Source organism: Chiloscyllium plagiosum, chromosome 29, assembly GCF_004010195.1.
Source record: "Chiloscyllium plagiosum isolate BGI_BamShark_2017 chromosome 29, ASM401019v2, whole genome shotgun sequence".
In the NCBI taxonomy this organism is placed as follows: domain Eukaryota; kingdom Metazoa; phylum Chordata; class Chondrichthyes; order Orectolobiformes; family Hemiscylliidae; genus Chiloscyllium; species Chiloscyllium plagiosum.
Window position 1 is genome coordinate 24,872,102 of NC_057738.1, and position 26,913 is coordinate 24,899,014.

The window sequence follows — 26,913 nt, forward strand, 5'->3', positions numbered from 1 at the left end:
CCCAACCCCCGCCCCTTGCTCATTCCTGCTCTGGCAAATACCTAGCATTTTGCATCTTTCAACACCCACCTCTTGAAGTTTTCCCCAATCCATTTAGTACATGTGAGATTTCTTTCTGAAGAGCTCCTGTCAACTAAGTTTTTTTAAAATATGTCTTAGATGTAGAAATGTTTGTTTACACTTGATAACCATGTTATTTTACATGGAATAATTAACCTTTGATTGTGTATCAATGGACTGTGACTGAAGTTAATTGGTTCTGTCATACTGATTGCAGGAGCCTAACAAGGTTAGCACCTATTGAGTAAATGGAGGACTCATATTATTGTCCCTAAATTTGTGTGCATCTCAAAGGTGAGGAACTTCAGTTACATAGAGAATTTAGAGAATCTGGGCTGATCTTCTTGGAAATGAGAGGTTTGGAAGAAGATTTAATAAAATTGTTCAAAATAATGTAGGGTTTGGACACTGCAAACAGAGAGAAGTATAGCAGATCAAGGACCACAGCAGATAAATTTAAAGTGCTTGGCCAATGGCAACATGATGAGAATACTTAAGTTTTAACTCAGCGAGTGGTTGGGATCTGCATTATAATGTGGAGAATGTGGTAGAAGCAGCTGAGTTGCTGCAGCAGGGAGCTGTCACAGACATGATGGGATGTCTGTGCCTCCTTTTGTGCTCTAGCCATTCTCGGAATAAATAAGTTGCTCACTCACTTTTTTCAGTGGGTCCTTATAAAGTTTTTATCTACTTGCTTCATAATTCGGCGCCATGTGGATCTAAAGTTGAAGTGTGGCCCATGGCTTTAATATATCCCCAAGTTCTTGCACTTAGTGAAAACCTCAGTAGCCGCTAATGAGATTTCCTGTTTACAAATCCTTCTGCCTGGACATCTCCTTCCACTACATTGTCTGCAGTGATGATATTTCCTAACAGTGCTTTGTTTGACTTTTTACCATCAGCAATCTCATTTATTGTCCCTTTATTCATCTACCTGGTGATGAACATCAATGGGCACATATTGTAGCTCACACTGTGACTAGGCCTCAAACTGTAGTTACACAGAATGATACCTGACATTCAGGCAAATAACCTGGTGGAACCTTAAAATAACTTAGGGGCACATTGCTAACTGTACTTCAGAGACTCAGCTTGAAAATGCTTTTGTGCTTCACTATTCCACCTTTGCAGCAATAGTTGACAACTATGCCATCTGCCATCTAGGCCCCATTCCCTGAAATTCCCACCAACCTTCCTTCAATACCTTTAATACTCTTCTAAACCATCACTTTGACCAAATGATTAGTTGCCTTTCCTAACATCTCCTTCATTACAGCATCCAATTTTGTCTGATTAGGCCCCTGGGATATACATTATTGAGACATTTTCCTCCATTAAATATGAGTTGCTTTATTTTTCTGAGATATTAGAGTAGATAATTTACATAACTAACTCTGCTTGATAATAATTACTAAGTTTGTATGTTCTCAAGAAATCAGTCCAGTTAGATACGTTTCCAAAAAAAAATTCAAAGTCAAAGTGACAGTCAGACGTAGTGCTGTGAAGCATGTTAAAGAAATTCACTTTTAGAAAACAAAACATGAGATCTTCCAAAACTGCCATTCAGTCTTTCTCCTTCAACAACCTATTCTCTGATCTGCAAAACAGTATTGATGGTCGAGAGTTTAAATGATTTTGTTTCATTTATTTATGGGATTGGGTATCACTGGCTGGGCCAGCACTTAATACCTATCTCTAGTTTCTTTGAGAAGATGGTGGTAAACTGCCTTCTTGAACCGCTGCAGCTCGTGTGCTGTAGATGGACTCAAAATGTTCTTAGGGAGGGACAAAGTCAAATATCACACAGGTTACTGTGCAACAGGTTTATTTGAAAGTTCAGGAGTTTGACCCAGTGACATTGGTAATATGTATCCAAGTCAAGATAGTGAATGGCTTGAAGGGAAACTTGCAGGCAGTGGTCCTATATATCTGCTGCTTTTGTCCTTCCAGTTGGAACTGGTTGTGAATTGGGAAACATTGGTGAATTTCTGCAGTGCATTTTGTAGACACATAGCTAATATGGAGTGTCAGTGGTGGGTGGGTGGAATGTTTATGGATGTTTTGTCCTAAATGGTAGCAAGCCTGTTGAGTGTTGCTGAAGCTGCACTCATCCAAAAAGTCGGGAGTTTTCCATCACACTCCTACTGATGCCTTACAGATGATGGACAGTCTTTGGGGCATCGGGAGATGAGTTATTCACTGTGATGTTCCTCGCCTCTGACCTGCTCTTGTAGCTACTAAATTTATATGGCCAGTCCAATTCATTTTCTGGTCAGTGGTAAGCACCCCCAAAATGTTGACAGTGGGATTCAGTAATGGTAGTGCCACCTAATGCCAAGGGATGATGGTTATATTCATTCTTGTTGAAGATGAACATTTGTGAGACACCAAATGTTAATTGCCACTTTTCAACCCATGTCTGGATATTGCCTGAGATTTGCTCAATTAGACATGAAACGCTTCAGTATTTGAGGAATTGCAAAAGGTACTAAACATTTTGCAATTGTTTGCAAACATTCCCACTTTTGGCTTTATGATAAAGGGAAGGTCACTGATGCGGCAGCTGAAGATGGATAAGACAGGGGACATTACCTCCTGAGAAATGTAGCGGGCTATTGTGGTGCAGTGGTAGTGTATCTACCTCTGAGGCAGGAGGTCTGAGTTCAAGTACCACCTGCTCTGGAGTGTATAATCGCATCTCTGAGCAGGTTGATTGAAATATCTACCCTTCATAAACCTTCTGGACGAGTTGAGCTACAACCCTGTGTATTGAAAAAGGTGGCTAGAGAGCTAGAAGGTTATCTTTCACAATTTTATAGATTCTGAAAAGGTTCCTGCAGATTGAGAATTAGCAAATGTAAATTCATGTATAACAATGGGGGGAGACAGTAAACAATTGCCAGAGCTGTTATTTTGATGTCAATAGTTGGGAAAATCTATTATAAACTAAATGCTAACTAGATACTTAGGTATAATTGGGTTAATGAGATTATGTGAAATGGAAATCATGTTTGATGAACATGATGGAGTTTTGGAGAAGTTAGTTATAGCATAGATAAAGGAGAGGAGGCCTGGATTCAAGTTCCACTTGTTCCAGAGGTGTAAAGTAATATCCCCAAACAGGCTGATTAGAAGCTATCTAGATAAAGGAGAGCCAGTGGCTATGGTGCATTTGGATTTCCAGGAGGCATTTGATAACGTCCCACACAAGTGATGAGTAAACAAAATGAAAGTACATGGGATTGGGTGGGAATATACTATTAAGGATTGAGAGTTGGTTAGCAGTCAAAAAATGGAAGGTAGGAAAGAAAGGTTCATTCTCACGCATGCAGGCAGTTACTAGTGTGATATTGCAAGGATCTATGCTTGGACCCAAGCTGTTCACAATTTGTATAAATTATTCCAAATTTGCTGACAACACAAAATTAAGTGGGATGTGAGTTGCAAGGAGAATGCACGGAGAGAATTCAGACAGCTTTGTCAATAGGCAGGAGCATGGCAGATAGAACATAATGTAAGTAAAAGTGTATTTCTAAATGGTGAGAGGTTGGGAGTGTTGATGTCCAAGAGACCATTGTCCTTATTCAGGAGTTATTGAAATCAGGCATGATGTAGAGGTGCCAGTGTTGGACTGGGGTGAACAAAGATTAAAAAAAATCACACAACGCTAGGTTGTAGTCCAATAGGTTTATTTGGAAGTACAAGCTTTCGGAGTGCTGCTCTTTTGTCAGGTAGCTAGTAGGGCAGGATCATAGGACACAAAATTTAAAAGCAGGCATGCAGGCACAGATTCCAGCTCGAAAGCCAAATGGCATGTTGGTTTTTGATGCAAGGAAATTTGAGAACAGGAATGAAAATATCTTGCTGCAGTTATATAGAGCCTTTGTGAGACTGTATCTGGAGAATTGTGTATAGTTTTGGTCTTATTATCTAAGGAGGGAAATTTTTGCCACAGATTAACCCCTGAGTTGACAAGATTGTATTATGAAGAACTTTGAGAAAACTGGATTTTATTCACTAGAGATTTGAAGAATAAGAAGTAATCCAATTGAAACTTAACAAAACTCTTTTAGGGCAGATGTGGATAGAATCTTTCCCCTGGCTGGTGAGTCTAGAACCAGGGGACCCAGTCTCAGATTAAGGGCCAGGCTTTTAAGACAGATGGAGAGAATTGTTTTCACTTAGAAGGTGATGAATCTTTACAAATCCCAAAGGACCTTGGAAGTTCAATTATTAAACATGTTCAAGAGGGAATTCAATACATTTTCAGGATAAAATGAAGAACTGCAGATGTTGGAGATTTGAAACAAAACAAAAATTGCTGAAGAAACTTGGCAGGTCTGGCAGCATCTGTGGAGAGAAAACAAGATGTAATGTTTATGTCCCTTCTTCAGAACTGGACTGAGAACTTAGAGTCACTGGATTTGAAGTGCTAACTTTGTTTTATCTTCACAGATGGTGCCAGATACTAATCATATTGGGTGGAGCAGGGAGGGAAATCGGGATAGTGTAGAACAATGATTAGATTAGGTTCCATACAGTGTGGAAACAGGACCTTTGGCCCAACCAGTCCACACCGACCCTCCAAAGAGTAATCTACCCAGATCCATTTCCCTCTAACTAATGCATCTAACACTATGGGCAATTTAGCATGGCCAATTCACCTGACCCACATATCTTTGGACTGTGGGAGAAAACTGGAGCACCCGGAGGAAACCCATGTAGACATGGGGAGAATGTGTAAACTCCACAGACAGTCACCCGAGGCTGGAATTGAACCTGGGACTGTGAGGCAGCAGTGCTAACCACTGAGCCACCGTGCCGCCCCATGGCATTGAGGTAGAAGATCAGCTATGATCAGTTTTAATGATCAGCACCTCAATGTGTCCCAATGGCTTATTCCTGCTTCTATTTCTTATGTTTCTATGATTTTGTTCTAATTATTAGAATATTGATTAAGAATGGCAGAAAGAATAAACAAATGCTCGTTATGAACCACACTTGGATATTATTTAACAAATACATGATACAGCCATATTCTGGATTGGAGTTGTGGGAGGTGGTTTTTGATATTTGATGTGCACTTTAGGAAGTTGAGGGGTGCAATTTCAGAGCTTAATCAAACATTTAGTACTTCAAACATTCTTTTTAAGCACTCCGTTCAGCTCTGACTTGTTTCATGTTCTGAAATAACCTTTGAATGAATGCTCCTGCAACTCATTTTAACACACCAGTTGCTTTGGTGTTGAATCTTATTACCTTTGCAGTTTGCCTTTCACCTCTCTTGATGAGACTCCTGCCCTATGGCTTTTTCGTTGTCAAATATTTCTCTCGGTTTCCCAGAGTTCACAGAAGGACTGGATTTCATCAAGAGAATCTCAGCTCTGTGCTTGCTCCTCATCTAACTTTCATCAACAGTAAAGTCTACTTATTTTAATGACGTTCTTTGAACTCTATGACACATATTGGATTTTATTTTTATGAAACTATTATCATTTAAATGATGTCCCTGCTCTGTTTGTTTTTTTCCCTATTGTGTATATATCCAGTGGGTTCCTTGATCTACATAATTAGTGTGCTGTACAGATTTAGACAACAATTCATATTGGTGGGGAATGTTTGCTGTTTGAAATGGTAATTTGACATTTAAGAATGAACTAAAATGTTAACTGCAATGCTGGGATGTGATGTTTGGACAGATCCATTCTGTTGTGACTTCTTAATCATGCCATTAGGTCTGATGGAGGATCAGTGTTTGAAAAAATAGACTTGCATCCATTGACACTTACTCCAGTTAATATATTGTCATCAACAGGAGAACTAGGAATGATATAATAATTCAAGAATAAGTTCAAGAGCTTGAACTAACACTGAGTAATCAGATTGTTATTGGGACCTGCTAGCTGCAGCATGCCACAAATGTCTGAATGACTTGCTGTAAGCTTTCAGCGTTTTCTGTTTTTCTTTCTGCCTGAGCAAGTTCTTGGATGCTGTTCCACAGTCAGGATGCACGAGGCAGCTGTTTATTTTTCATTTTAAACTAAACAGCCACTAATGGCCCTGCTCTCTAATGAGTGCCTGCAGCTCAGATGTAGCAAAATAAAGAAAATGGCACACAGACGGCTTCTTCAAGATGGACGTTTCTATCGACACAGAAAATAAAGTGGAAAGCAGCAAGTATTATTTTTGTTCATTCTTGGATATAGGTCTTGATTGGCTCTCCCCACTTGCCTTTGATGAGGTAAAAGGAAGCGACCACCTTTACCACTCTCTGGAATGTATATGGTGAAGGTGTTCCCACAGTATTATTAGGTATGGAGTGCCAAGGTTATGACTTGATGATCATGAAGGAAAGACTACCTATAAGCAAGTTAGAATGGATTGACCATGCTAGAATGCCCCGTTGTGCCCAGGGATGCACAGGCCGGGTAGATTAGCTATCAGAAATGCAGGGTTGCAAGGAGGGGACCATGATATTCCCATGTAGCTGCTGCCCTGGTCCTTCATGATGGTTGAGGTTTTGGGTTTCACAGATGCCATTGAAGAAGTCACGTGGTGAGATGCTACATTGTCTCTGGAACTTACATCATTGTGAATTTTAACAACTTGCTCCCTGCTAAAATGGTGCAGATCCTAGCAGGTCAGGAATCCTACTTGCGGAACGTTTCAGAGAACACCTCTGGGACACCCGGACCAACCAACCCAACCAGCCCGTGGCTCAACACTTCAACTCTCCCTCCCACTCCACCAATGACATGCAGGTCCTTGGACTCCTCCATCGCCAGACCATAGCAACACGACGGTTGGATGAAGAGCGCCTCATCTTCCGCCTGGGAACCCTCCAACCACAAGGGATGAACTCAGATTTCTCCAGTTTCCTCATTTCCCCTCCCCCCACCTTGTCTCAGTCAAATCCCTCGAACTCAGCACCGCCTTCCTAACCTGCAATCTTCTTCCTGACCTCTCCACCCCCACCCCAATCCGGCCTATCACCCTCACCTTATCACCCTCACCTTAACCTCCTTCTACCTATCGCATTTCCAACGCCCCTCCCCCAAGTCCCTCCTCCCTACCTTTTATCTTAGCCTGCTGGACACACTTTCCTCATTCCTGAAGAAGGGCTCATGCCCGAAACGTCGATTCTGCTGCTGCTTGGATGCTGCCTGACCTGCTGCGCTTTTCCAGCAACACATTTTCAGCTCTGATCTCCAGCATCTGCAGTTCTCACTTTCTCCTGTTAAAGTCAAATCCTTAGTTAAAACAGAACTTGATTGCTCATTTAAATGACTTTCTCAATAGATTCAAGCATTCCATGTTGGCTTTCAAATAGGGCAGACAAAATCACAAAAATGGCAGGACAGGGTTGAAATATTTACTCGCTATCACTTATTAGGGAATGTGCATATCCTTGTGCATATCCAAGCCCAGGTCCCCTCCTCTGTGAAAATAGGCTGCTCAGGCCAAATCTGTTTATTACTGCATTTGCAAACCACACAGGCCTCCTCCTATCCCTATTGGCTTAAGCCTTTTTGACATACTTTTACATTCGTAGCTCTCTTCTATGTGGTTATCAAACTTTCCCTTAAGTGCATCAAGGAGATTTAACTCCCTTACTCATAGAGATTAGGAAATACTACAGCCACATGCTACAGGTGATTGATGGGGTGCTGACCAAGCAGCTTACCTTGTCCAAGGTGGTGTTGAGTTTCTTGAGTTTTGTTGAAGGACCACTCGCCCAGGTAGATGTGAAAAATATTCCATCACATTCCTACTTTTTTTTGCTTCTTCCTCATTTGGCGAGTCAGGAGGTGAGCTACTCACTGCACTGAACAGAGAACATGGAACAGAACTGGAATAGGCCCTTCAGCCCACTATGTCTGCGCTGACCATGATGGCATTCTTCTAAACCAATGCCTGCACATCTATCACTCTATTCCTTGCCTGTTCATGTTTGCACTTTCTTCCCATGTCTGCGGGGATTTCTGCCAGGTGCTCCATTTTCCTTCCACAGTCCAAAACTGTGCAGGTTGGGTGGATTGACCATGCTAGAATGCCCCATTGTGCCCAGGGATGCACAGGCCGGGTAGATTAGCTATCAGAAATGCAGGGTTGCAAGGATGAAAAATGCAATGAGACAGAACCTCTGCCATCCAAAACCATACTATCTATCTTTGCAGTCCAAAGATGTGCAGGTTAGGTGAATTGGCCACGCTAAATTGCCCGTAGTGTTAGGTGAAGGGGTAAATGTAGGGGAATGGGTCTGGGTGGGTTGCTCTTCGGAGGGTCGGTGTGGAGTTGTTGGGCCGAAGGGCCTGTTTCCACACTGTAAGTAATCTAATCTAATCCTATTCTTAATAAGTCAATTATTTTCCAAATGCGAGTAAATCCTGTCCCTAAGAATCTTCTACAATAATGTCCTCACCATTGATGTAAGGCTCACTGTCCTATAATTTTCTAGATTATCCCTGTTGCCCTGCTTGAACAAAGTAAGAACATTAGCTATTCTGCAGTCTTCTGGGACCTTACCTGTGGATAAACAGGATACAAAGATCTCTGTCAAGGCTCTATTTATCTTCTCCCTTGCCTCACTTGGTATCCTGGGATAGATCCCATCAGCCCCTGAGGACTTAACTACCTTCATGTTTTTCAAAACACCAAATACCATTTCCTTCTTAATATTGACATGCTCTAGAATATCAACATACCCCTCCCTAACTTTACCATCATCCAAGTCCTTCTTCTTGGTGAATACTGATGCCAAGTACTCATTATGGCACTTCAACACTTTTTCCAGCAATTTTGTTTTTGATTTCCAGCATCCACAGTTCTTTGGTTTTTCTGTTGTTTTTTACATCCTTCCATGATCTGCCTACTCATCTGCTCCTCTATCTCCAACTGGCTATTGTGAGGCCTATAATATGACCCCATCATATTGACCGCATCTTTCTTATTCCTGAGTTCTACTCATTTGTCCTCACTGATGAATGCTTCAAGATGTCTCTTAGTACATATATGTCATTCTCCTTAATCAGTAATGCAACTCCCAACTCCTTTTACATGACTATCTCACCTGAACCATCTCAATCCCGGGACATTGAGCTACTAGTCCTCAACCAAGTTTCTGTAATGGTTACAACAGCATTGTTCCATGTACTAATCCAGGCTCTAAGCTCATCTCCCTTATCTGTTATACCCCTAGAATTAAAAAAAAATACACTTCAGACTGCCAGCCCCTCATTAACCCAGCCCTGCCTTTCTTTTCGTTGGATTTTCTTGATGTAACTTGTATCTTCCTATCTGGTTCCCGCTGCCCTCTTCCCCCCCAACACATATATATATATATATATATATATACACACACAAACACACACGCAGTTTAAACCCTCTTGAGACTCTCCTTTAATGTAGCTGGCTGGTCTAATTGCTTTACTGAGCAGGCCAATAAAATTCAAGAATAGATCATTATTCTGAGATTTATTGTTATATTTAGGGATTACTGGGAGTGTTATTTTTCATACAAATCCTTCTTCAAATATTTGAATAGATTTGAGATCTTGATTTGGCAGATTGATCAGTGCTTATTGAAGATGGTGCTGGCTGCCTTTTCTCAGTTTTGTTTGTTGTGTTCTTCTGTCTAACCACAGCATTAGGCTGGCAGAGTGTAGAGGAAATGATTATTCATTATGATTAACTTTCCCAGTGGTGCTAGACTGCCTTTTAACATATTACATCTGTGTCTTTTCTGTTCCCGCTGAATTAAGACTTTTTTTCTGCTTACTTGCTTTTTCTCATGATTTTATAAATTGAAAACAATTGAATACAGTGCTACACTCAAAATTAATTTTTTATTTTTTTTCTATGGATTTTGTTGGCATTGCAGGAACCTGAAGGAAAAAGATAACTCTTTTAAGCTGAGTGTTGTAGTCTTAGGAGGAGTCATTCCCTTTCAATCTTACATCAAGTATAGAAGACATCAAGTACTGATGAAAAATGCTTAGTTAAACCCCAGCTCTGCGGAACAATCGTAACAAAATAGATTACAAAATTTGGAATGTGTCATTCACGAACAAGGAAGGTGCTGTTACTACGCTCAATGGTGATGACTGAAATTCTCTGAATAAAAGCAAAAGATGCTGGAATTCTGAAACAAACACACAGCATGGTGGAGAAACTCAGCAGGTCTACCAGCGTCTGTGGAAAACGATCTGCTGAAATTCTCCCAATATAGTTCAGCGAAGCTAATGAACTGCTTTAGCAGTTGGGCAAGTGTGGATGGGGATGGTGGTAGTGGTAGTTAAGGCAGGCATGTAGAGGGTGCAAGGGATTTCGGGAATATGGAGCCAAGTTGTGATGGGATTCGAGGTAGTTGCAGGAAATAGCCCATGTTCTTTAAATATGAGCTTGGAAATCAAAATACAATTCCACCAACTCCTACATTGAATTGAGTTTAGGGAATGTACTTAATAGTAGCCTCAGTGTGCTCAACCCGTAGCAAACAAAATCCTGGAATATTTGAAAGTTCACAACAGATGTTGCAAGATGGGCAGGCTTCGAATTTATATAAATCATTCTGTCTTTGTGATGTTCCTACAGTGTACTTTTGTCAGTAATGCTACCTTACCTGAAATGGCAGGCAACAACTCAGCTGCAGTGTTATTACCCAACATATTTGGAACTCTGTAAACTGTGAGGTGCCAGAAAAACAGATGCTGCATGACCAAATTTGTACGTCACAATTAGACTCATGTTGTAGAGTAAGAAGCCTGGAGTTTTTTTTTTCAGTGGAGTGTCAGAGGTTGAAGGGTGACCTCAGAAGTTTATAAAATCATGAGGGGTATAGATAAGGTGAATGGCAGATGTCTTTTCCCTAGGGTGGGGCACTTCAAGACTAAACAGAGTATTTTTAAAGTGACAGGAGAAAACATGTCAAAAGACACGAGGAGACTTTTTTTTCACAGAGAGTGGTTTGTGTGTGTAATAAACCCCAGAGGAAGTGGTGGATGCAGTATAGTTACAATGTTTAAAAGACATTTCGATAAGTATATGAATAAGAAATGTTTGGAGGGATATGGGTCAAGCGCAAGCAGGTGGGACCCGTTTCGTTTAGGATTATGGTTGGCATGGACTGGTTGAAACAAAGGGTCTGTTTCTGTGCTGTACAACTCTATGAATCAAGAAGTCACTTACTAATTTCTGTATATGGAGATAATTCAATAAACTTGTTTATTTTGAGTTATGGTTTTCATATGGTGATTCTTACCTCCGTCAGAAAATTACAACAGTTGCATTGTCAGGAAATCCATGTTTTGTTTTTGAGATAAAATTTGCTTGAACCCATTGGATAGTGTTTGTTTATTTCAGGAATTACAAATAGAGAAAATTATTCTGGTTTCTTTGTTGTTATAAGCGGGTATGCGATGTTACCATGTAGATTGGTAGTTTTCAACATCCAAGCTTTTCCAAGTAAATAGTCCAACATATCAATCTTGCAAGATTTGCTGTCTAATTCATAAAGGGACATAATCTGAAGTGTAAGTACTTTAGCAAATGAATTTGTTCAATACTCCCCCTCTCTTCTCTGGACTTATTAACCATCACTTGTGTTTGTTCTTACTGGTACTAATAGTCATCCAAGTGAGTAGGGAAATATTAGATAGGGAAAGTGCATCAAGAGGAAATTATAAGCATTATGTAGCAGTGCATGGATAGATTGTTCATTATTCTTATTCACCTTTACCTGGTTTTGCAGTAACCAGTGCTGGACCCATAATTGAAAGCTCACACTGTATCCAATATTGATGTAAACAATTTATTGTGTCATCTGTCCATTTTGTGTGTGCCTTTAAAAATTACAGCTGCAGAGTTTCAGAATTTCTGTAAATATTAAGTTTTGAAATTTCTTTCATGCAGTAATGTCAGTTTTCAGTTAGTACTGCTGGTCACAGGAAACCAAATGGTTTTAAGTTCTAGGAAGAAGTCTTATAGTTTCTCAGCGAACTATTTCAAAAAATTAACCACAAGGCCTGAGATTGCTGTTGTTCCTCTGTATAGACAACTCATTTTCACTTTTGTATTTGGGACATGGTTTCTTGCCTCATTATTTATCAGTTATTGTACATGTTTTAATATAACTGAACCATGTTCCCAGCATTTTGCTGTACATTGCTGGCTGCTTATTTATAACAGGCTTCATTGTATGAGTAAAAGCTGTCACAACCTAATGTTTAACATTTATGACCACAATGTATTAATGACCTTGTCAAGCGTGTATCAACACTGTGGTGAAATTCCAGGATGTGTGCAGTGAACATTATGAAAGTACAAAACAATCACTGAATGCAACATCAACTGCACAGACTGTCCTGCCAATTTTTATTACTGACTCTGATAGGGATGATATAACCCAAGTTAACTTTTTTTTATTTTGCCCTTCCTAGCCTTAGCAGGCCAACTTAGCACAATCCAAGCATGCCTGTCTGCAGTCCTAAGTGAGATCTGCCAAATCTGTGCAAAACAAGGAACACAATAAAAGAAGGCAGTTGGAATGCTATGTTTTATTATGAGAGGAATTGACAAAAAAGTAAGGATGGTATGCTTCCAACATCGAGGGCATTGGTGAGATTACATCGCAAATAATCTATACAGTTTCAGTCTCCATGTTTCAGGAAGTCAGAAGTCACACTATATCAGGTTATAGTCCAGCAGGTTTATTTGAAATCACAAACTTGCTGAGCGCTGCTCCTTCGTTAGGTGAAGTCTTCACTTGACGAAGGAGCAGCACTCTGAAAACTTATGGTTTCAAATAAACCTGTTGGACTATAACCTGGTGCCATGTGATTTCTGACTTTGTCCATACCAGTCCAATACCATCACCTCCACATCATGTCTAAGGAAGGATGTACATGTGTTGGAGGCAGTTCAGAAAAGGTGCACTAGATTGATACATGGGATGATTGGGCTTTCTCATGAAGAAAGATTAGACAAGCTAGGCTTGTTTTCATTAGAAGAATGAAGGTGATTTTATTGAAGTTCAAAGATCCTGAAAGGCCTTGTCAAGAAAGATATTGAAATCATACTTCCTATTGTGGATCAGTCCAGAACTAGAGGACGTTGGTTAAAATTAGGAGTTGCCGTTTTAGGACAGAAATGAGAAATTTTGTTTTCTCGTGAGGTTTGTGAGACTTTGGTATTCTGTGCCTCACAAGGCAGTTAAGGTGGGATCAATGATTATTTGGTCTGTTGGCAGCGGAATCAAAGGGAGTAATTGGAATTGTGGTATTCCCTATCTCGGGCACATTGGTGGCTGCATATCTACTGTCTACAGGATATACTGCAGACATACACCAAGACCTCTTGGGCAGCAACTCTTAGATGCCACTCCTCAGTCATCTAAAAGAGCAGAGGAAGGGCATGCATGGGAACATCAGCAGCTCCAAATTCCCATCTCAAGTCACAGACTATCCTGACTTGTTTGTTTATCACCTATTGTCATCAGCCATGGACTAACATTCTAATACTCCATGCTGAGTAGAAGTAGCGATATAATGTTGCAGTTGTACAGGACATTGGTGAGACCACTTTTGAAATACTGTTTATATTTCCAGTTGCCCTGCTTTAAGAAGGATATTATTAAATTGGAGAGGGTTCAGAAAATATTTACAAGGATGTTGCCAGGACTGGAGGGATAGGCTGGACATTGGGACAGAGCTAAGGTGAATAGCAAAGATCGCCTGTGGTAGGGGAGTTCAAAACTTTTAAGGTGAGAAGACAAAGATTTAAAAGGGGACCTGAGGGGCAACATTTTCACACAGAGGGTGATTCATATGTGGAATGAACTGCCAGAGGAACTGGTAGGTGCAGGTACAGTTACAACATTTAGAAGAGATTTGGGCAAATACATGAATAGGAAAGTTTAGAGGGAAACACAAACAAATGAGACTAGATTAGTTTAGGAAACTTGGTTGGCATGGACGAGTTCGACCAAAGGGTCAGTTTCTGTATTGTATGACTCTATGACTCTGACCCCTGTTTGAACTTAACAGCAAAGTTCAGAAGCCCATGGAGAATCCTGCTTGTTATCATACCTGAGTTTGGGATATCAATCACTGGCAGGTTGAGCTGCCATCAACTGTGTCTTAACAAGAAGGTGTTCTTAACCAAGATGATGTTTATTGCATGATAGCTATCAGGTACACGTTCCATTACCATTATTACTCAGACTACAACAGGGTCTGTGGGTTTAGATCTTCAATCGGCAAGATCCTCAGATGTTTTGCCCTACACTCATGGAGCCTGTAAAACATCTTTACATTGGGTGCAGTCTCCAACAGTAACCCTTTCAGAATGCTTACCTTGTACAACAGATCTGGCCTGGGTTTTATGTGTATTCAAATAGCAATGCTTCCCAACAGCGCAATGCTCGCTTGACATTACACTGATGTGTCATCCTGGATTTTGCATTACAATCACCAGAATACACTTTGAACTTTTAACCCTCTGATGCATGGGTAAGAGAATGCCACTACAGTAACACACAACAAGCGAATCTTCCCAGTCCCCACAGAGGTGGGTTTGAAGTTTGAATGGGAGGAAATTTTAGGTAGGAGGGAAATTGGGTTAGTGACCTGGTATGTTTCCAATCTGGGACAATCTAGCCAGAGATGGGACATCACACCAGCTATCCAGCTGGCAACAGCACATGGTGAATTTGAATAATCAAGTGTGTGACAATGGGCAGATTGTGGATGCCACTAAGATGTTGTCAGGAAAATACTGAGCCCCAAATTGAGGCCAAAACCTGGCAGGTGTCCGGTGTGGGGGAAGGGGTAACGTGTTCTTGCCAACTGCAGTCCTCCAACACGCGCGCGTGCGCACACACACACACACACCCCGCCCCCAATAACTCAGGCATTACTTGTTAAGACTCTTTCCAGGGCATCTCTGGAGCTTACCATCCGACAGTGACTGTGCCCACCTCCACTGTAAGGCTGCAGGTCCTCACATTGAATCTTTAGTCTCTAGTGGACTAAAAGGTAGCTTCCTGATTGTCTTGGGAAACCTACCTACTATCATCTTGCGGTGTCGGGACCTGGAAATGGTCATGAACCAAAATTAATTTAAAAGAACTTCAGATTTTGCTCAGTGAAAGTTGAGTAACAAAGGTAGACTACCATGCTGTGGGTGAAATTGAGTCAAACCTGAGCTTATGTTGAACATTTGAATTCCTCATGACATAACCAGTTTTTTAAAACCACACTTTAGTGTGTATCATGCTAAAGTAGAAAGAAACACCCAAAGTATGATAACGACATTGCGAATACCCTGTTGAACTAATCAAAATTAACTTCCCAGTTGAATGATGCCGACCCAATTAATTTAAACAGAGCTGAACTATGTAGCTACCTCTTCTTGATGTGTTGCTACAGAACTAATTATCTGTGGATCAGCACTGAGAAATTTCCTGTAATTATGTCGTAATCTTCAATTCTTTGTTACAGATGCTCTCGTCTGTTAATTAGATAGATGATATAGGACAAAACAAACCTGTAAATTAAATTTGATAAAGGTCTTTAACACAGGCTAAGGATATAAAGGGTATTAGAGTAAAATGGTGTTTTCAAGCATGTAATGCTGTTCTGAAGTGCACGATACAGTTACTATAACACAAGAAAGTCTGTCGTTTGTTTGTGAAATTATCTCTTAAATTTTCTGCTCTGTAATTAGATCCATATGTCTTTGATACACTTGTTATAAAAGTAAAAACTTGGATTTATATAGCACCTTTCAGGTGGGCAGACACATATCACAACAAATGAAGTACTGTTTTATTTTGAAGTCTATTTGGTGTTTTCGGAAATGAAGCAGCCAATTTGAGCAAAAGGCACAATGAAATAATGAACAGACTATATTTTTTTTTGTGGTGACTTTGGTCATGTAATAAATAGAGGCCAGGTCAATGGAAGAGTATTGAACTGTGAAATGGGATTTTAGTATTAACACAGAGTTTCCTTCGAGGACAATATACTTTGATGTTTATCCACTTTCACTTAGAAATCAGAATTTAATGTCTTTACTATGGATGAATAGTGAATTGTTCCCCTTTCCTCTTGTTTTTTCTGAAACTATGAAATAAGATTTTTGTTTGGTGGTATGTATCATGAACCTTTTTTTCTTAATAATTCTCTGGATATAGATATTGCTGGCTAGGCCAGTATTTATTGCCCATCCATGATTTTCCCAGAGGATGGTTAAGAGTCAGCTAAATCGCTATGAGTCTGGAGTCACATGTAGGCCAGATCAAATAAGGACAGAAGATTTCCTTCCCATTGCTGAACCAGATGGGTTTTTCCAACAATTGACAATGGTTTCATGGTCACAATTAGATTTTTAATTTCAGATTTTATTGAATTCAAATTCTACCATCTGTCATGGCAGGATTTGAACTTTGATTCATACTGATTGTGAAAATGTTTTTATGCACTGGACCCAGTTTCAGACCTCAAGGCTGAGCTGACAGGCAGGCCACAGCAAGGATAATGATAGTTACATCAGACAATAGGGCTGCTTTCTCATTAGAGAGAGACCGGTGGTGGTTTAACCTGACAGTCACCATGCCTTGGGCAAGAGAAGAGGTTGGGAAGGAGAATCCTTCATGATATATTCTGTCAGTGCAGGGATTGAGCCCACATATGGTGTTGCTCCATACCACAAACTAGCCTTCTAGTTGATTGAGTGAACCGATCCCAAATAATAATAGCACCAGGAGGAGGAATAGTGTCCTTAATTTCCACTGACCCGCTGATACTGTAATCTGAGGACAGATTCTGGACTGTTGTGACACCCTACAAAGCCGATTGAACACTTCTATCTGGAGCCATGGTGACAGCAGCCTGAACGTGTGGCAGACAGCTCCAACCTCACATGACTTCAGTCTGAATTTCCATGCAGCTCTGAGACATTGGGAATGAATTAATGTGTTGCATTGGAAACTGCTGCATTGTGGTTGAGGCTTAGATTTCTCACCATTTCCACACTGGAAAGGCTCTGCGCCAAGCTGAGGGTGCATTCCTTCAAGTGCCTCAACATTGACAGCAGATTGTTTTGAAAGGCCTGACAACACAGCAAGCATTCCTCTGTGCTTAGCCGTCAGTATTCTTCTGTAAACCACCCCAAATCCTGCGTACCACAATTCATTGACCCTCTGGTGGACTTCAACCTGCATTATCCTTGTCCTCTGCCCTAGCTGCAGGCCATTCATGCCCAATATCTCAGCATGTGTGCCTCAAAGTTACTATCTCTCCCTTTCTGACTTCTTGCTCCACCACCTGGCCATTGTGGAATCTTGGGCGTTGAAAGGAGAAAAGTAACAACGATAGGGTTGTTGAAGTGGATATTTCCACTGATTACAGTTGGAAACCTTAAGAGTTACGCCGAGAGGAATTGAGAAGGAGTATAAAAGATATTATCTTCAATAATTTCAGTCTCACCATTGGCCACAACAGCCTGAATGATAATCATTTCCTCTGTGGGAGTTCAGACACACAAGCTTTCCAGTTCCAAGCTATGTAGTTCCTGTTATCTCTAGTTTGTGTGACTACACGAAAGAGGGAGGTCTGCCACTGAATGCAGTGCAATGTGTTTGGGTGGTGTGGCTGTCATGGTTGAACAGAAATCAGTATCTGCAAGCTGTTAAGCTGTGGGTGTGTGAGATTTGCAGCTGTGGCAAGTGCGTTAAGGTGACGTGAAGCCTTGTATTGGTGAATATCAGATATTGAATGACTCCTGATTTCTAGTAGATAAACAATGATAGTGTGGTGCATCTTGAGGAGAGTGTCAGGCTGATGGTACAGTTGGCAGGATATCGCTTTTGATAATGCATTCACTGACCGTTCCCATTCATGTGAGGTTATTGAAGGTTTTGTGGCACTGCATTCAAGTCCTCTGGCTGGATTCCTGGCATTGACCAGTAGGACTATCTATGGCTACCTCTTGGATCACTTGTGTTGACCATATCTCCACTTCTCCACTTCCAACACCAAGGCTTTAATGCCCAGTGCCCATGATCTACCATGCTTCATTTTTATTGAATATTACCCCATGCCACACACATCTTTTGAATGGCTTTCAGCACTTGTTTCATCCCTCTAAGAGGTGCAGGCTCAGTAGTGCAGACTAACTGCTGCCCACATTGCTGCCTACCCTTGTACTCTACTTCCCCAGTTGTTTTCAGGTCCTTTTGCATTTTGCCCCCTTTATGTCTGTAAACATTTCTTTATAAACACAGTATAATTGTTTCCTATCTCCAGGTAGAATCATAGAATCCCTAGAGTGCAGAAAGGGGCCATTTGGCCTATCAAGTCTGCACTGACCCTCTAAAGAGCATCCCACACAGTCCGCGCAACCCAACCTCGACCCTATCCCCCTAATCCTGCATTTACCATGACTAATCTGCCCAGCCTGCTCATCCCTGGACACTTGGGGCAATTTAGCATGGCCAATCTACCTAACCTACACATCTTTGGACTGTGGGAGGAAACCAGATCACCCAGAGGAAGCCTACAGGGAGAATGTGCAAATTCCAACAGTCACCCAAGACTGGAACTGAACCCAGGAATCTGGCACTTTGAAGCAGCGGTGTGATGATTGTTTTCTCCCCTTCGCCCCTCCTCCTACCCCAACCCACACAAAATAAAGCTGTCCAACAGGATAAAGTTGGCACCCCATCCATCACAGGCACACAGTGACAGCAGTGTGTACCAACTACAAAATACACTGTAGCAACTCATGGCTTCTTCGACAGCACTTTGCAGACCTGTGAACTCTGCCACATAGAAGGTCAGCAGATGCATGGGAACATTACTACCATAACTTCCCTTCCAAGCCTCACACCATCTTGACTTGGAACTATGCCATTGGATATATGACTATATCCTGGAGCTCCCTTCCCAACAGAACTGCAGGTGTATCTGCCCACCATGGACATTAACAGTACAAGAGATTGGCTTACCACTTGTTTCTCTAGTGCAGTTAAGGATAAATGCCAGCGATGCACACATCCTGTGAGCAAATTTTTAAAAACATGCATTATTGTTTCTATTCCTGTTCTAGAAGTGGCTTTCAATATTCTTATAGGCCATGGATTCAATAATTATACTTGCAAATCAAAAACCAACTTCTCCTTATCTCCTCTCTGATTGTTTAGTCACCTATCTTGAATTTTTGTTCTCTGGTTAACAACCTCCTGGTGGATGAAATAATTTCTCTTCGCCCACCCAATCAAAGCTCTTCGTCATTTGGAACACCTTTATTAAATGTTCCCTTGACTTCTCTGCTCTAAGGAGACCAATCCTGCTTTCCTCATATCCCACAGAACTGAGTGCCAAATATCATATTTAATTAAACACCATTATCCTCATTTACAAATTCTCTCTATCATCTCCTCCAGCCTTCAAACTCCAACAACATGCTCCTCTCCCCTGTTTCTGAAGTAGCACCTCACATTTTTCCACCATTTCTCTTCCAATACTGACCTCACTCTCTGAAACTTATGCTGTAAACTTTGCAATCAGTATCTCTTCAATTTTGGGCAGACTTCCCTATTCAACAATCAATCTTCATCTTTTAAATAAAAATTGAAAGGTCTGCAGAAGCTGGAAATCAGAATCAAAACCAGAAATTGTTGGAAAGGCTTAGCAAATCTGACAGCATCTGTGGAGAGAAATCAGAGTTAACGTTTCAGGTCCAGTGACCCTTCCTCAGAACTGCAGATCTAATTCTGAGGAAGGATCACTGGACCCTAAATAGTAACTCTGATTTCTTTCCACTGATGCTGCCAGACTTGCTGAGTTTTTCCAGCAATTTCTGTTTTTGCTTCAACATCCATTTCTTGCTATGTTGCACTTTGGGTGTTTTTCCTAATAGAGGTGCTTGTTTGAAAAAAATTATTAATTAAATAAAACTCAATAGCATCTGCCAGTTATGTTTTAATACTTACTAACCCAGAACAATAGACTGGTAGTATCACTGATATTATCCATTAAATAACTTGATTTTGTTGAAGCGAGTATTTCTAACAACGGTCTTCATTTATGAAGGATCTGTTTTGCGACATCCATCTTTCTTCCTTTGTTTTCCAACTCAGCACTGGCTTCCATTCTCTGCGACAAGCCATTAACTTAACTCTTCACCATCCATTCTCCACAAGAGTGAGAGACTTATTGTCGTTAAGATTGAGACAACATATTTGGCTTCATCACTGCTCCAGCTCTAAACTTGCATTCATCATTGTTTGTCTGCTATCTCCCCACATGCCCTCTCGAGGTTTTCTTGTCAATCAGTCTCACCACCTGCTCCCTCCATTCTATCCTCATGAGACTACTGACTGACCAAGATCCTTTCTTGGTCTCCATGTTAGTTGATGTGATTAACAGTTGTCTCTCCTCAGGTACTTTGCTTTTGCCCTTCAAATCTGCCGTCATCACCTTTCTCCTCAAAAAAAACCTCTTGTGATCCCTCTGTCACTGCAAATATTGTCACATTTAACCTTTACCCTTCAGTCCTTCAACACATGATTGCCTCCCAAACTTGTGCCCATCTTTCTTGGACCTCTGTGTTTGGAATCCTCTAATTATAATTTCACTACTGCTTTAGCATTTAGGCAGTTCACATCATAACTGACCTTCTACTTGACTGTAACTATGGTAAGTGTTCCTTCCTCATTCTTGACAATTATACAGCATTTAACACCACCAACCCCACCATCCACTCTCATGCCAGTCTAATGGAACCTGGGTTCGATTGTTATTTACTGAATTAGCACGAGAGTATTACTTGGCTTATATCCTGTAAGTTATCTTTGGTGTCCTGAAAATATCTATCTCTGGCCAATTCCTATTCCCAATCCCTTTCAGCATCATCCAAAAATATAGCATTGGTTTTCGCCTTCCACCTTTCTTGACTCCCCCCCCCACAGTACTTTGAATTGTCAGACTGCTTGTTCAACTTGCAGTATCAGATAAGCAGAAATTACCCTTAACTCTGAATATTGAGAAGACTTGGGCAAATCCCATTAACTCTGTTGTGTTAATACTGACCATCACTCTTCTGGTAACTGTATAAAAGTGAACCTGCCTGTTTGCAACCTCAATGTCATTTTGATCCCAAAGTAAGATTCCAAGCACATTTCCATACATTCTTCCACTTCCGTAACATCACCCAACTCCGCCCTTGCCTTAGTTCATCTGCTCCTGAAAGTCATGACATGGTTCAAGCAGGACAATATTGGGATCAGTTGAGAGCCTCTGCCTCCCCTATTGGAAATGCACCCTGCAGGGGTGGAGTACAGACCCAAGCAGTGTTTAGATCACAATACAAAAACCTTAAATAAGCAAACTAGAAATGCATGTATAGTAATTTACATTGTAAGGTATTACATTATGCCTAGAGATTTCTAGCCACACTCTCTCTAATTGAGGAAGTCTCTCTCTCTCTGCTGTGACTAAGTTCTGTTCAATGATGGAGCAATACTGTCTCAGGAGGAAGTGAAACATTGATCTCTCAGCTGTGAACTAGTAATTAACAGTAACTTTGAAAAGGTCCTAATCTTAAACTTTCTCTCCAGACTGTCAAGAGAAGAATTGTCTGACATTATTGAGAACTTACAAGAGAGGAGAAAAAGCTTGTGATTTTAAGGGCCCAAGCAAGAGATTCGATCAATCTTATGATGGAATGCAAAGCATTAGAATCACTCAGTGTAGGAGCATCAGATCAACTGCAACTTGTCCATTGTGTATTTCTGCTGAACTTTTGAGCTCAGATGCATCGTAGAGGAATAAGTGGCCATGTCTCTTGATGATTTCCAACTCTCTGCACTGTCCTGCAATCTCTATGGGAAAAAAAATCTTTGAAACTGCAGCATGCAACTTTTGCAGTAATAGCTTGGGACAACTGAAAACTAAAGATAGGGGTTAGGCAGTTAAAAAAGCTGTTTAATTTTCAGAATCATCCAATTAAGTAACTAAATCTACTTGCTTTCCAGTTGTAAGAAGGTTGCATGTGTCTGGTGGGATTGTGGGGCCAGGGCAGTTGATATCAAGGGGTCATGTGATTAAACTTGTTGGAATATGCCTAACGAGAAGTTGGCTAACGTAATTCTCAGAAAACAACTGCTAGAGGGGAAAGTACACTGCATTGAAAGATTCATTAAGAATTTATAACACTGATTTGCATTAACATGCAAAGAATTTATAAATAGTTTGAAAGGTACTGGGGAAGGGAGTGATGTGAGTAGATGTAAGATAATGACAGACTTTTTAAAAGTTTACTCTCTTGTGAGATGTGGGCGTCGCTGGCTGACCAACGTTTTTTGCCAAGCTGCTGTTGAGAAGGTGGTGGTCAGCAGCCTTCTTGAACTGCTGCAGTCCACCTGTTGTAGGTTGACCCACAATGCCCTTAGGGACAGAATTCCAGGAAGGAACAGCGATATATTTCCAAGTCAGGGTGGTAAGTAGTTTGTGGGAACATAGAGGTGATGGTGTTCCCATGTATATGCTGCCCTTGTCCTTCTAGATGGGAGTGGTTGTGGGTTTCAAAGGTGATGTCTAAGGATCTTTGGTGAATTTCTGCAGTGCATCTTATAGACAGTACACACTGTTGCTACCAAGCATGTGGTGGAGGGAGTGGATGCTTGTGGATCCACTCCCTCAGTCAGGCGAGCTGCTTTATCCTCGATGGCATTGAGCTTTTCTGTGTTGTTGGAACACATCCAGGAAAATGGGGAATATTCCATAGCACGCCTAACTTTTGCCTTATATATGGTGGACAATCTTTGAGGAGTCAGGAAGTGAGTTACTTGCGGCTGTATTTCTACCTTTGATCTGCACTTTTAGCCACTGTTTATATGGTGAGTCTTGTAGAGTTTCTGATCAATGGTAATCCCGAAGTAGTTGATAGTGGGGAATTCAGTGATGGCATTGCCTTTAAGTGTCAAGGGGCAATGGTTACATCATCTCCTAATGGAGATGGTCATTGCCTTGCATTTGTGTGGTCTGAATGTTTCTTGCCCCTTGTCAGTGCAAGCCTGGATATTGACAGATTTTGTTGCATTTGAACACAGTATCTGAGGAATTGTGAGTGGTGCTGAACATTGTGCAATCATTGGCAAACTCCCTCGCTTCTGACTTTATGATGGAGGGAGCAGCTGAAGATGGTTGGGCGAGGGACAAAACCCTGAGAAACTCCTATGGTGGTGACCTGGAACTGAGATGACTGATCTCCAGTAACCACAACAATCTTCCGATGTGCCAGGTATAACTCCAACCAGTGAAGAGTTTGCTTTCTGATACCCATTGATTTGAGTTTTGCTAGGGCTACTTGATGCCACACTTGGTCAATGCAGCCTTTATGTCAAGGGCTGTCACTCTCACCTCACATGTGGAATTCAGCTCCTTTGACCATGTTTGAACCAAGGATGTAATGAGGTCAGGAGCTGAGTGGCCCTGGCAGAACCCAAACTGGGCATCACTGAGCAGGTTATTGCTGAGTGGTGCTAGTTGATAGCTTTATTAATGTTATCTTCTATAACTTTACTGATAATCAAGACTAGAATGATGCAGTGGTAATTGGCCAGGTTGGATTTATCCTGCGTTTTGTGTACAGGATACACCTAGACGATTTTACAACTTGTCGGCTAGATGCCAGTGTTGTAACTGTATCGCAGAGCTTGGCTAGGAGAGCAGAAAGTTCTGGAGCACAGGTCTTCAATACTATTGCTGGAATGTTGTCAGGGCCCATAGCCTTTGCAGTATCCAGTATCTCCAATCATATCTTGGTATTGCGTGGAGTGAATCCAGTTGGCTGGAGACTGGTATCTTTAATGCTGAGGACCACTGGAGGACGCCGAGATGGCACATAGCACAATGCTTCAGCCTTATCTTTTGCACTGATGTCCTGGGCTCTTCCATAATTGAGGATGGGGATATTTGTGGAGCCTCCTTCTCCAGTGAGTTGTTTAATTGTCCACCACCATTCATGACTGGATGTGGCAGGGACTGCAGAGCTTAGATCTGATCTGTTGGCTGTGGGATTGCTTAGCTCTGTCTGGGCGGCATGGGGGCTCAGTGGTTAGCACTACTGCCTCACTGCACGAGGGACCCAGGTTCAATTCCAGCCTCAGATGACTGTCTGTATGGAGTTTGCACATTCTCCCAATGTCTGTGTGGGTTTCTTCCGGGTGCTCTGGTTTCTTCCCACAATCCAAAGATGTGCAGGCCAGGTGAATTGGCCATGCTAAATTGCCCATAGTGTTAGGTGCATTAGTCAGAGGGAAATGGGTCTGGTGGGTTACTCTTCAGAGGGTCGGTGCAGACTGGTTGGGCCGAAGGGCCTGGTTCCACACTGTAGGGAATCTAATCTGTCACTTGCTGCTTATGCTGTTTGGCCTGCAAATAGTCCTGTTTTCCAGCTTCACCAGGATTGACACCTCATTTTTAGGTATGCCTACTGCTGCTCCTGGCATGCTCTCCTGCACTCACCATTGAACCAGGGTTGATCCCCTGGCTTGATTGTAATGGTTGAGGGGGGATATGCTGGGCCATGAGATTGCAGATTGTGCTGGAATACAGTGCTGTTGATGGCCCACAGCTGTTGATGCCCAGTCTTGCGTTGCTAGATCTGTTGGATGTCTGTCCCAATTAACAGTGATAGTGCTACGCAACACGACAGAGGCAGAATTTGTCTCCACAAGGACTGTCACCAGTACTGTCAGCGATAGATTCATCTGCAGCTGGCAGATTGGAAAGGATAAAGTTGAGTAGATTTTTCTCTCTTGTTGGTACCCTTACCTGATGCAGGCCCAGTCTAGTAGCTATGTACTTTAGGAGCTGATCAGCTTGATCAGTGGTGCTGCTACTGAGCCACTCTTGGTGGAGGATATTGAAATGTCCCACCCAGAGCACATTCTGCACCCTTAGCACCCTCAGTTGGCTTAGTTCTGCCTGTCATTTGCTGTTTATGCTGTTTGGCACACAAATAGTCCTGTTTCATAGCTATGTTCTTCAACATGGAGGAATACTGATTCATCAGCTGAGGGAGTACAGTCCATGGTAATCAGCAAGAGGTTTCCTTTCCCATGTTTAATCTGAAGCCATGAGACTTCAGGGAGTTCACAGTCAATGTTGAGGACTCCCACGGTGACTCTCAGGGCAACTCCTGCCCAATTGTACACCACTATGCTGGCACCTCTGCTGGATCTGTCCTGCCATTTTGTCTGGATACATCTAGGGATGGTGATGGTGGCATCTGGGACATTGTCTGTAACGTATGATTCAGTGAGTATAATTTTGTTAGGCTGTTGCTTGACTATTTGGTGAGACAGCTCTCCCAATTTTGGTGGTAGCCCCCAGATATTATTAAGGAGTTCTTTGCAAGGTCGACAGGGCTATCGTCATTTCTGGTGCCTAGATCATGCTAGCTAGTAGGTCCATAATGCTTGTTATTAGTGTATTTGTTTTCAGAATGTGTTAAAGGACTCCTGATAGTGTTCAGTTTGTTGTTGCGAAGTGGAGATGGTGGATCATTATTGTCTGCATCTCAGTCTTAACCTAATGATGCTGTGTAGAAGCTGAAAGCAGCAATGTATGAGTTACTGCCTTTATGAGAAGGCAAATTGGGAATGATTACATTAGATTAGATTCCCTACAGTATGAAAACAGGCCCTTCGGCCTAACAAGTCCGACTGTCTGAAGACTAACCCACCTAGACCCATTCCCTTACCTTATATTTACCCCTGACTTGGCAATTTAGCATGGCCAATTCACCTGACCTGCACAAATTTGGATTGTGGGAGGAAACCGGAGTACCCGGAGGAACCCACGCAGACACGAAGAGAATGTGCAAACTCCACTCAGATAGTCACCCAAGGCAGGAATCATGAAAAGAAAAATGGGAAAGATAAAACTGATCATGAATTACATAATTTATTTAGTATAAACCGGACATTTTAATGTTTAAAAGCATATTTCTTGCTATCTGTTTCTCCACATACTCTCACTCCCTCACTGTCTGTAAGTACAGAGTTTGTATGATATTTATGGGTTCTGTGGCATGATGTGGGGGCAGTGGTAAACCAAGTGACCAGAGTTTACTTTCTATACGGTGTTCTGAGCTTGGATCATGCCTCGATACAGCAGTAACTAAATTTTCATGGAAGGAAGACCAACAAAGAGAATACTTCCCCAAAGTGGAATAATGCTTATGCACAGTTACCTCAGCCTTAATTATAAGTCCAAAAGCAAAAGCTCCTGGTTTCACTTCTTAATGGTGCATTGATTCTCTTCTCAAATGTTTATTATAGAGTCGTACAGCACAGAAATAGATCCTTCAATCCATCCAGTCCATTCCAACCATAATCCCAAACCAAACTAGTCCCACCTGCCTGCACTTGACCCATATGCGCCAAAACATTTCTTATTCATGTACTTATCCAAACTGTAACTAAACCTGCATCCACCACTTCGTCTGGAAGTTCATTCCACACATGAACCACTCTCTGTGTAAAAAAGGTTGCCCCTCATGTCTTTTTTGATCTTACTCTTCTCACCTTAAGGATATACCCCTAGACTTAAAATCCCCCACTTTAGGGGAAAGACACCTGCTATTCACCTTATCTATACTCCTAATGATTTTATAAATCTAAATAAATTTTAATTTCACTAAGAATTCGGCAGTAAGTCACGACAACATTTTTTTTTATCCAGCTTTGTCTGTTTATGTCAGAGTAGAAGCTGCTTTGACCGAATGACTGAACTCAACATTGCCAGCTTGTACTTCAGACCTATAGTGCTGGATGCTGTGGGG

At 41.5% G+C, this 26,913-nt stretch overlaps 1 protein-coding gene across 2 annotated transcripts in view; it reads left to right on the forward strand.

The window, feature by feature from the left end:
• Positions 1-26,913, forward strand: part of zdhhc11 (zinc finger DHHC-type containing 11) — a 103,039-nt gene that overhangs the window by 11,540 nt on the left and 64,586 nt on the right. The window lies entirely within an intron of this gene.